The sequence below is a fragment of the Lampetra fluviatilis genome, chromosome 45 (genome assembly GCF_964198595.1).
Source record: "Lampetra fluviatilis chromosome 45, kcLamFluv1.1, whole genome shotgun sequence".
Classification (NCBI taxonomy): Eukaryota; Metazoa; Chordata; class Hyperoartia; order Petromyzontiformes; family Petromyzontidae; genus Lampetra; species Lampetra fluviatilis.
This window is the reverse complement of record NC_136319.1, coordinates 7,799,186-7,810,472: the sequence shown is the minus strand read 5'-3', so window position 1 is coordinate 7,810,472 and position 11,287 is coordinate 7,799,186.

Here is an 11,287-nt window from a genome sequence, read left to right as displayed (position 1 = left end):
TGAGTGGGTGAGTGGGTGAGTGGGTGAGTGAGGTGAGTGGGTGAGTGGGTGAGTAGTGAGGTGAGTGGGTGGGTGAGTGAGTGGGTGGGTGGGTGAGTGAGTGAGTGGGTGAGTGGGTGAGTGAGTGAGTGAGTGAGTGGGTGAGTGAGTGGGTGGGTGAGTGGGTGAGTGTGAGTGAGTGGGTGAGTGGGTGGGTGAGTGAGTGAGTGGGGGGTGAGTGGAGTGAGTGAGTGAGTGGGTGGGTGGGTGAGTGAGTGAGTGAGTGGGTGAGTGAGAGTGAGTGGTGTGGGTGGGTGAGTGAGTGAGTAGTGAGGTGAGTGGGGTGAGTGAGTGGTGTGTGTGAGTGAGTGGGTGGGTGGGTGAGTGGTGGGTGAGTGAGTGGGTGAGTGAGTGGGTGAGTGAGTGAGTGGGGTGAGTGAGTGGGTGAGTGAGTGAGTGGGTGGAGTGAGTGGTGGGTGAGTGAGTGAGTGGGTGAGTGGGTGTGAGTGGGTGAGTGAGGTGAGTGGGTGAGTGGGTGAGTAGTGAGGTGAGTGGGTGAGTGAGTGGGGTGAGTGAGTGGGTGGGTGAGTGAGTGGGTGGGTGGGTGGTGAGTGAGTGGTGAGTGAGTGGGTGAGTGAGTGGGTGAGTGAGTGAGTGGTGAGTGAGTGAGTGAGTGATGTGAGTGGTGTGAGTGGTGAGTGAGTGAGTGGGTGAGTGGGTGAGTGGGTGAGTGAGGTGAGTGGGTGAGTGGGGTGAGTAGTGAGGTGAGTGTGATGTGGGTGAGTGAGTGGGTGGGTGGGTGTGAGTGAGTGAGTGGGTGAGTGGGTGAGTGAGTGAGTGGGTGTGGTGAGTGAGTGAGGTGAGTGGGTGAGTGGGTGGGTGAGTGAGTGAGTGGAGTGAGTGGGTGAGTGTGAGTGAGTGGGTGGGTGGGTGGGTGAGTGGGTGAGTGAGTGAGTGAGTGGGTGAGTGAGTGAGTGAGTGGGTGGGTGGGTGAGTGGGTGAGTGAGTGAGTGAGTAGTGAGGTGAGTGGGTGAGTGAGTGGTGAGGTGAGTGAGTGGGTGGGTGGTGGGTGGGTGGGTGAGTGAGTGGGTGAGTGAGTGGGTGAGTGAGTGGGTGAGTGAGTGAGTGGGTGAGTGAGTGGGTGAGTGAGTGAGTGAGTGAGTGAGTGGGGGTGGGTGAGTGAGTGGAGTGAGTGAGTGAGTGGGTGAGTGGGTGGGTGGTGAGTGGGTGAGTGAGGTGAGTGGGTGAGTGGTGAGTAGTGAGGTGAGGGTGAGGTGAGTGGGTGAGTGAGTGGGTGAGTGAGTGGTGTGTGGGTGGGTGGGGGTGAGTGGGTGAGTGGGTGAGTGAGTGGGTGAGTGAGTGAGTGAGTGAGTGGGTGAGTGAGTGAGTGGGTGAGTGAGTGGGTGAGTGGGTGGTGGGTGAGTGGGTGAGGTGAGTGGGTGAGTGGGTGAGTAGTGAGGTGAGTGGGTGGGTGAGTGAGTGAGTGGGTGGGTGAGTGAGTGAGTGGGTGAGTGGGTGAGTGAGTGAGTGGGTGAGTGAGTGAGTGAGTGGGTGAGTGAGTGGGTGAGTGAGTGAGTGGGTGAGTGGGTGGGTGAGTGAGTGAGTGGGTGAGGGGTGAGTGAGTGAGTGGGTGAGTGAGTGGTGAGTGGTGAGGTGAGTGGGTGAGTGAGTGAGTGTGTGAGTGAGTGGGTGAGTGGGTGAGTGGGTGAGTGGGTGAGTGAGTGGGTGGGTGAGTGAGTGAGTGAGTGGTGGGTGGATGAGTGGGTGAGTGAGTGGGTGGGTGATGAGTGAGTGAGTGGGGTGAGTGAGTGGGTGAGTGAGTGGGTGGGTGGGTGAGTGAGTGAGTGGGTGAGTGAGTGGGTGGGTGAGTGAGTGTGTAAGTGAGTGGGTGAGTGAGTGAGTGGGAGTGAGTGGGTGAGTGAGTGGGTGGGTGAGTGAGTGAGTGGGTGAGTGAGTGGGTGGTGAGTGGAGTGTGTAAGTGAGTGGGTGGGTGGAGTGAGTGGGTGAGTGAGTGGGTGGGTGAGTGAGTGTGTAAGTGAGTGGGTGAGTGAGTGAGTGAGTGAGTGGGTGAGTGGGTGAGTGGTGGGTGATGGTGGGAGTGAGTGTGAGTGAGTGGGTGGGTGAGTGAGTGTGTAAGTGAGTGGGTGAGTGAGTGAGTGGGTGGGTGAGTGAGTGGGTGGGTGGATGAGTGGGTGAGTGAGTGGGTGAGTGAGTGGGTGGGTGAGTGGGTGGGTGAGTGAGTGGGTGGGTGGATGAGTGGGTGAGTGGGTGGGTGGGTGAGTGAGTGGGTGAGTGAGTGGGTGGGTGAGTGGGTGGGTGAGTGAGTGGGTGGGTGGATGAGTGGGTGAGTGAGTGGGTGGGTGGATGAGTGGGTGAGTGAGTGGGTGGGTGGATGAGTGGGTGAGTGAGTGAGTGGGTGGGTGAGTGAGTGTGTAAGTGAGTGGGTGGGTGGGTGAGTGGGTGGGTGAGTGAGTGGGTGGGTGAGTGAGTGTGTAAGTGAGTGGGTGGGTGAGTGAGTGGGTGAGTGAGTGGGTGGGTGGATGAGTGGGTGAGTGAGTGAGTGGGTGAGTGAGTGGGTGAGTGAGTGGGTGGGTGAGTGAGTGAGTGGGTGAGTGAGTGGGTGAGTGAGTGTGTAAGTGAGTGGGTGAGTGAGTGAGTGAGTGGGTGAGTGAGTGAGTGGGTGAGTGAGTGAGTGGGTGAGTGAGTGAGTGAGTGAGTGGGTGAGTGAGTGGGTGAGTAGTGAGGTGAGTGGGTGAGTGAGTGGGTGAGTGAGTGAGTGGGTGGGTGGGTGAGTGAGTGGGTGGGTGGGTGGGTGGGTGGGTGGGTGGGTGAGTGAGTGGGTGAGTGAGTGGGTGAGTGAGTGAGTGGGTGAGTGAGTGGGTGAGTGAGTGAGTGGGTGAGTGGGTGAGTGAGTGGGTGAGTGGGTGGGTGAGTGGGTGAGTGAGGTGAGTGGGTGAGTGGGTGTGTAGTGAGGTGAGTGGGTGAGTGAGTGGGTGAGTGGGTGGGTGGGTGGGTGAGTGGGTGAGTGGGTGAGTGGGTGAGTGAGTGAGTGAGTGGGTGAGTGGGTGAGTGAGTGGGTGAGTGGGTGGGTGAGTGGGTGAGTGAGGTGAGTGGGTGAGTGGGTGAGTAGTGAGGTGAGTGGGTGAGTGAGTGGGTGAGTGGGTGGGTGAGTGGGTGAGTGAGGTGAGTGGGTGAGTAGTGAGGTGAGTGGGTGAGTGAGTGGGTGAGTGGGTGAGTGGGTGGGTGGGTGGGTGGGTGAGTGAGTGAGTGGGTGAGTGGGTGAGTGGGTGAGTGAGTGGGTGAGTGGGTGAGTGGGTGAGTGAGTGGGTGAGTGGGTGGGTGAGTGGGTGAGTGAGGTGAGTGGGTGAGTGGGTGAGTAGTGAGGTGAGTGGGTGAGTGAGTGGGTGAGTGAGTGGGTGGGTGGGTGAGTGAGTGAGTGGGTGAGTGGGTGAGTGAGTGAGTGAGTGGGTGAGTGAGTGAGTGGGTGAGTGGGTGGGTGAGTGAGTGAGTGAGTGGGTGAGTGGGTGGGTGAGTGAGTGGGTGAGTGGGTGAGTGAGTGGGTGAGTGAGTGGGTGAGTGAGTGGGTGAGTGAGTGGGTGAGTGGGTGAGTGGGTGAGTGAGTGGGTGGGTGAGTGAGTGGGTGGGTGGATGAGTGGGTGAGTGAGTGGGTGGGTGGATGGGTGGGTGGATGAGTGGGTGAGTGAGTGAGTGGGTGAGTGAGTGGGTGAGTGAGTGGGTGGGTGAGTGAGTGGGTGAGTGAGTGGGTGGGTGAGTGAGTGTGTAAGTGAGTGGGTGAGTGAGTGGGTGAGTGAGTGGGTGAGTGAGTGGGTGGGTGGGTGAGTGAGTGGGTGAGTGAGTGGGTGGGTGAGTGAGTGTGTAAGTGAGTGGGTGGGTGAGTGAGTGGGTGAGTGGGTGGGTGAGTGTGTAAGTGAGTGGGTGAGTGAGTGAGTGGGTGAGTGAGTGGGTGAGTGGGTGGGTGGATGAGTGGGTGAGTGAGTGGGTGGGTGGATGAGTGGGTGAGTGAGTGAGTGGGTGAGTGAGTGGGTGGGTGAGTGAGTGTGTAAGTGAGTGGGTGGGTGGGTGAGTGGGTGGGTGAGTGAGTGAGTGAGTGGGTGGATGGATGAGTGGGTGAGTGAGTGGGTGGGTGGATGAGTGGGTGAGTGAGTGAGTGGGTGAGTGAGTGGGTGAGTGAGTGGGTGGGTGAGTGAGTGGGTGAATGAGTGGGTGGGTGAGTGAGTGTGTAAGTGAGTGGGTGAGTGAGTGAGTGGGTGAGTGAGTGGGTGAGTGAGTGGGTGGGTGAGTGAGTGGGTGAGTGAGTGGGTGGGTGAGTGAGTGGGTGAGTGAGTGGGTGGGTGAGTGAGTGTGTAAGTGAGTGGGTGAGTGAGTGTGTGAGTGAGTGGGTGGGTGAGTGAGTGTGTAAGTGAGTGGGTGAGTGAGTGAGTGGGTGAGTGAGTGGGTGAGTGAGTGGGTGAGTGAGTGAGTGGGTGAGTGTGTAAGTGAGTGGGTGAGTGAGTGGGTGAGTGGGTGGGTGAGTGAGTGAGTGGGTGAGTGGGTGGGTGAGTGAATGTGTAAGTGAGTGGGTGAGTGAGTGAGTGGGTGAGTGAGTGGGTGAGTGAGAGAGTGGGTGGGTGAGTGAGTGGGTGGGTGTGTAAGTGAGTGGGTGATTGAGTGGGTGAGTGGGTGAGTGTGTGAGTGAGTGAGTGGGTGAGTGAGTATATGAGTGAGTGACTGTGTGAGTGAGTGAGTGGGTGAGTGAGTGGGTGAGTGAGTGGGTGGGTTGGTAAGTGGGTGACTTTGTGAGTGGGTGAGTGAGTGGGTGAGTGAGTTAGTGGGTGAGTGAGTGGGTGGGTGAGTAGTGAGGTGAGTGAGTGAGTGGGTGAGTGAGTGGGTGACTGGCTGAGTGAGTAGGTGAGTGAGTGGGTGAGTGAGTGAGTTGGTGAGTGAGTGTATGAGTGAGTGAGTAGGTGAGTGGGTGAGTGACTGTGAGTGAGAAGGTGAGGTGAGTGAGTGACTGTGTAGGTGGGTGAGTGAGTGAGTGAGTGGGTGGGTGAGTGAGTGAGTGGGTGAGTGAGTGGGTGAGTGGGTGGGCGAGTGAGTGGGTGAGTGAGTGGGTGAGTGGGTGGGCGAGTGAGTGGGTGAGTGGGTGAGTGGGTGAGTGGGTGAGTGAGTGGGTGGGTGAGTGGGTGAGTGAGTGGGTGGGTGAGTGGGTGGGTGAGTGGGTGAGTGAGTGGGTGAGTGAGTGAGTGGGTGAGTGGGTGAGTGAGTGAGTGGGTGAGTGGGTGAGTGAGTGGGTGGGTGAGTGGGTGAGTGAGTGACTGTGTGACTGGGTGAGTGAGTGAGTGAGTGAGTGAGTGAGTGTGAGTGTATGAGTGAGTGACTGTGTGAGTGAGTAGGTGAGTGGGTTGGTGAGTGCGTGAGTGGGTGACTGTGTGAGTGAGTGGGTGGGTGAGTGGGTGAGTGAGTAGGTGAATGAGTGGGTGGGTGAGTAGTGAGGTGAGTGGGTGAGTGAGTGAGTGGGTGAGTGGGTGAGTGAGTGAGTGTGTGGGTGAGTGACTGTGTGACTGTGTGAGTGACTGTGTGAGTGAGTGAGTGACTGTGTGACTGTGTGAGTGACTGTGTGAGTGAGTGACTGTGTGAGTAGGTGAGTGAGTAGTGAGGTGAGTGGGTGAGTGGTGAGTGAGTGAGTGGGTGAGTGGGTGAGTGGGTGAGTAGTTGAGTGGGTGAGTGAGTGTGTGACTGTGTGAGTGACTGTGTGAGTGAGTGAGTGACTGTGTGAGTAGGTGAGTGAGTAGTGAGGTGAGTGGGTGAGTGGTGAGTGAGTGGGTGAGTGGGTGAGTGAGTGAGTAGTGAGGTGAGTGGGTGAGTGGTGAGTGAGTGAGTGAGTGGGTGAGTGGGTGACTGTGTGAGTGAGTGACTGTGTGAGTAGGTGAGTGAGTAGTGAGGTGAGTGGGTGAGTGGTGAGTGAGTGAGTGGGTGAGTGGGTGAGTGGGTGAGTAGTTGAGTGGGTGAGTGAGTGTGTGACTGTGTGAGTGACTGTGTGAGTGAGTGAGTGACTGTGTGAGTAGGTGAGTGAGTAGTGAGGTGAGTGGTTGAGTGGTGAGTGAGTGGGTGAGTGGGTGAGTGAGTGAGTGAGGTGAGTGGGTGAGTGCTGAGTGAGTGAGTGAGTGGGTGAGTGGGTGAGTGAGTGAGTAGGTGAGTGGGTGAGTGAGTGTGTGACTGTGTGAGTGACTGTGTGAGTGAGTGAGTGACTGTGTGAGTAGGTGAGTGAGTAGTGAGGTGAGTGGGTGAGTGGTGAGTGAGTGGGTGAGTGGGTGAGTGAGTGAGTGGGTGAGTGGGTGAGTGAGTGTGTGACTGTGTGAGTGACTGTGTGAGTGAGTGAGTGACTGTGTGAGTAGGTGAGTGAGTAGTGAGGTGAGTGGGTGAGTGGTGAGTGAGTGGGTGAGTGGGTGAGTGAGTGAGTGGGTGAGTGGGTGAGTGAGTGTGTGACTGTGTGAGTGACTGTGTGAGTGTGTGAGTGACTGTGTGAGTAGGTGAGTGAGTAGTGAGGTGAGTGGGTGAGTGGTGAGTGAGTGAGTGGGTGAGTGGGTGAGTGAGTGTGTGGGTGAGTGACTGTGTGACTGTGTGAGTGACTGTGTGAGTGAGTGGGTGACTGTGTGAGTAGGTGAGTGAGTAGTGAGGTGAGTGGGTGAGTGGTGAGTGAGTGAGTGGGTGAGTGGGTGAGTGAGTGGGTGAGTGGGTGAGTGGGTGATTGAGTGTGTGACTGTGTGAGTGACTGTGTGAGTGAGTGAGTGACTGTGTGAGTAGGTGAGTGAGTAGTGAGGTGAGTGGGTGAGTGGTGAGTGAGTGGGTGAGTGGTGAGTGAGTGGGTGAGTGGGTGAGTGGGTGAGTAGGTGTGTGGGTGAGTGACTGTGTGACTGTGTGAGTGACTGTGTGACTGTGTGAGTGACTGTGTGAGTGAGTGACTGTGTGAGTAGGTGAGTGAGTAGTGAGGTGAGTGGGTGAGTGGTGAGTGAGTGAGTGGGTGAGAGGGTGAGTGAGTGGGTGGGTGAGTGGGTGAGTGAGTGTGTGGGTGAGTGACTGTGTGACTGTGTGAGTGACTGTGTGAGTGAGTGAGTGACTGTGTGAGTAGGTGAGTGAGTAGTGAGGTGAGTGGGTGAGTGGTGAGTGAGTGAGTGGGTGAGAGGGTGAGTGAGTGGGTGGGTGAGTGAGTGTGTGGGTGAGTGACTGTGTGACTGTGTGAGTGACTGTGTGAGTGAGTGAGTGACTGTGTGAGTAGGTGAGTGAGGTGAGTGGGTGAGTGGTGAGTGAGTGGGTGAGTGAGTGAGTGGGTGAGTGACTGTGTGAGTAGGTGAGTGAGTAGTGAGGTGAGTGGGTGAGTGGTGAGTGAGTGAGTGAGTGGGTGAGTGGTGAGTGAGTGAGTGGGTGGGTGAGTGAGTGAGTGGGTGGGTGAATGAGTGAGTGAGTGGGTGAGTGGGTGAGTGACTGTGTGAGTGAGTGAGTGAGTGGGTGAGTGGGTGAGTGACTGTGTGAGTGAGTGAGTGAGTGAGTGAGTGAGTGGGTGAGTGGGTGAGTGGGTGAGTGAGTGGGTGAGTGTGTGAGTACCGAACCCGCAAGCTCCCCATGGAGGTACGAGGACATCTTTGTGAACATGTCCCGGCACAAGGCAGTGACGTCGTCAGGAGGAGCCTCCCTCACCTCCTCAGCAGCTTCCACATTCGCAGCTGGGACACACACACAGAGACACACACAGAGACACACACAGAGACACACACAGAGACACACACAGAGACACACACAGAGACACACACAGAGACACACAGACACACACAGAGACACACACAGAGACACAGAGACACACAGAGACACAGACAGAGACACACACAGAGACACACACAGAGACTCACACACAGACTCACACAGAGACACACACAGAGACACACAGAGACACACACAGAGACACACACAGAGACTCACACACAGAGACACACACAGAGACACACACAGAGACTCACACAGAGACTCACACAGAGACTCACACAGAGACACAGACAGAGACACAGAGACACACACAGAGACACACACAGAGACACACACAGAGACACACACACAGAGACACCCACAGAGACACACACACAGAGACACACAGAGACACACACAGAGACACACACAGAGACACACACAGAGACACACACAGACACACACACACAGAGACACCCACAGAGACACACACAGAGACACCCACAGAGACACACACAGAGACACACACAGAGACACACACAGAGACACACACAGAGACACACACAGAGACACAGAGACACACACAGAGACACATACAGAGACACAGAGACACACACACAGAGACACAGAGACACACACAGAGACACACACAGAGACACACACAGAGACACACACAGAGACACACACAGAGACACACACACAGAGACACACACACAGAGACACACACAGAGACACACACAGAGACACACACATAGAGATACACACAGAGACACACAGACACCCACAGAGACACACACAGAGACACCCATAGAGACACACACAGAGACTCACACACACAGATACATATACACACACACACAGAGACACACACAGAGACACACACAAAGACACAGACAGAGACACACACAGAGACACACACAGAGACTCACACAGAGACACACACAGAGACACACACAGAGACACACACAGAGACACACACAGAGACACACACAGAGACACACACAGAGACACACACACAGAGACACACACAGAGACACACACAGAGACTCACACAGAGACACACACAGAGACTCACACAGAGACACACACAGAGACTCACACAGAGACACACACAGAGACTCACACAGAGACACAGACAGAGACACACACAGAGACACAGAGACACACAGAGACACAGACAGAGACACACACAGAGACACACACAGAGACACACACACAAACTCACACAGAGACACACACAGAGACACACAGAGACACACACAGAGACACACACAGAGACTCACACACAGAGACACACACAGAGACTCACACAGAGACTCACACAGAGACTCACACAGAGACACAGACAGAGACACACACAGAGACACAGAGACACACACACAGAGACACACAGAGACACACACAGAGACACACACAGAGACTCACACACAGAGACACACACAGAGACACACACAGAGACACACACAGAGACACACACAGACACACACACACAGAGACACCCACAGAGACACACACAGAGACACCCACAGAGACACACACAGAGACGCACACAGAGACACACACAGAGACGCACACAGAGACGCACACAGAGACTCACACAGAGTCACCCACAGAGACGCCCACAGAGACACACACAGAGACACACACAGAGACACACACAGAGACACACAGAGACACACACAGACACACACACACAGAGACACACACAGAGACACAGAGACACAGAGACACACACAGAGACACACACACAGAGACACACACAGAGACACATACAGAGACACACACAGAGACACACACAGAGACACACACAGAGACACACACAGAGACACACACAGAGACACACACAGAGACACACACAGAGACACACACAGAGACACACACAGAGACACACACAGAGACACACACAGAGACACACACAGAGACACACACAGAGACACACACAGAGACACACACAGAGACACACACAGAAACACACACAGAGACACACACAGAGACACACACAGAGACACACACAGAGACACACACAGAGACACACACAGAGACACACACACAGAGACTCACACAGAGACACAAACAGAGACACACACAGAGACACACACAGAGACACACACAGAGACACACACAGAGACACACACAGAGACACACACAGAGACACACACAGAGACACACACAGAGACACACACAGAGACACACACAGAGACACACACAGAGACACACACAGAGACACACACAGAGACACACACAGAGACACACAGACACACACACAGAGACACACACAGAGACACACACAGACACACACACAGAGACACACACAGAGACACACACACAGAGACTCACACAGAGACACCCACAGAGACACCCACAGAGACACACAGACACCCACAGAGACACACACAGAGACACCCACAGAGACACACACAGAGACACACACAGAGACACACACAGAGACACACACAGAGACACACACAGAGACACACACAGAGACACATACAAAGACACACACAGAGACACACAGACACCCACAGAGACACACACAGAGACACACACAGAGACACACACAGACACACACAGAGACTCACACACACAGATACATATACACACACACAGAGACACACACAGAGACACACACAAAGACACAGACAGAGACACACACAGAGACACCCACAGAGACACCCACAGAGACACACACAGAGACACACACAGAGACACACACAGAGACACACACAGAGACACACAGACACCCACAGAGACACACACAGAGACACCCATAGAGACACACACAGAGACTCACACACACAGATACATATACACACACACAGAGACACACACAGAGACACACACAAAGACACAGACAGAGACACACACAGAGACACCCACAGAGACACCCACAGAGACACCCACAGAGACACACACAGAGACACACACACAGAGACACACACACAGAGACACACACACAGAGACACACACACAGAGACACACACAGAGACACACACACAGAGACACACACAGAGACACACACACAGAGACACACACAGAGACACACACAGAGACACACACAGACACACACACAGAGACACACACAGAGACACACACAGAGACACACACAGAGACACAGACAGAGACACACACAGAGACACACACACAGAGACACACACAGAGACACCCACAGAGACACACACACAGAGACACCCACAGAGACACACACGCAGAGACACACGCAGAGACACACACAGAGACACAGAGACACACACAGACACACACACAGACACACACACAGAGACACACACACAGAGACACACACAGAGACACACACAGAGACACACACACAGAGACACACACAGAGACACACACAGAGACACACACAGAGACACACACAGAGACACACACAGAGACACACACAGAGACACACACAGAGACACACACACACAGACACACACAGAGACACACAGAGACACACACAGACACACACACAGAGACACACACAGACACACAGAGACACACACAGAGACTCACACAGAGACACAGAGACACACACAGACACACACACAGACACACACAGAGACACACACAC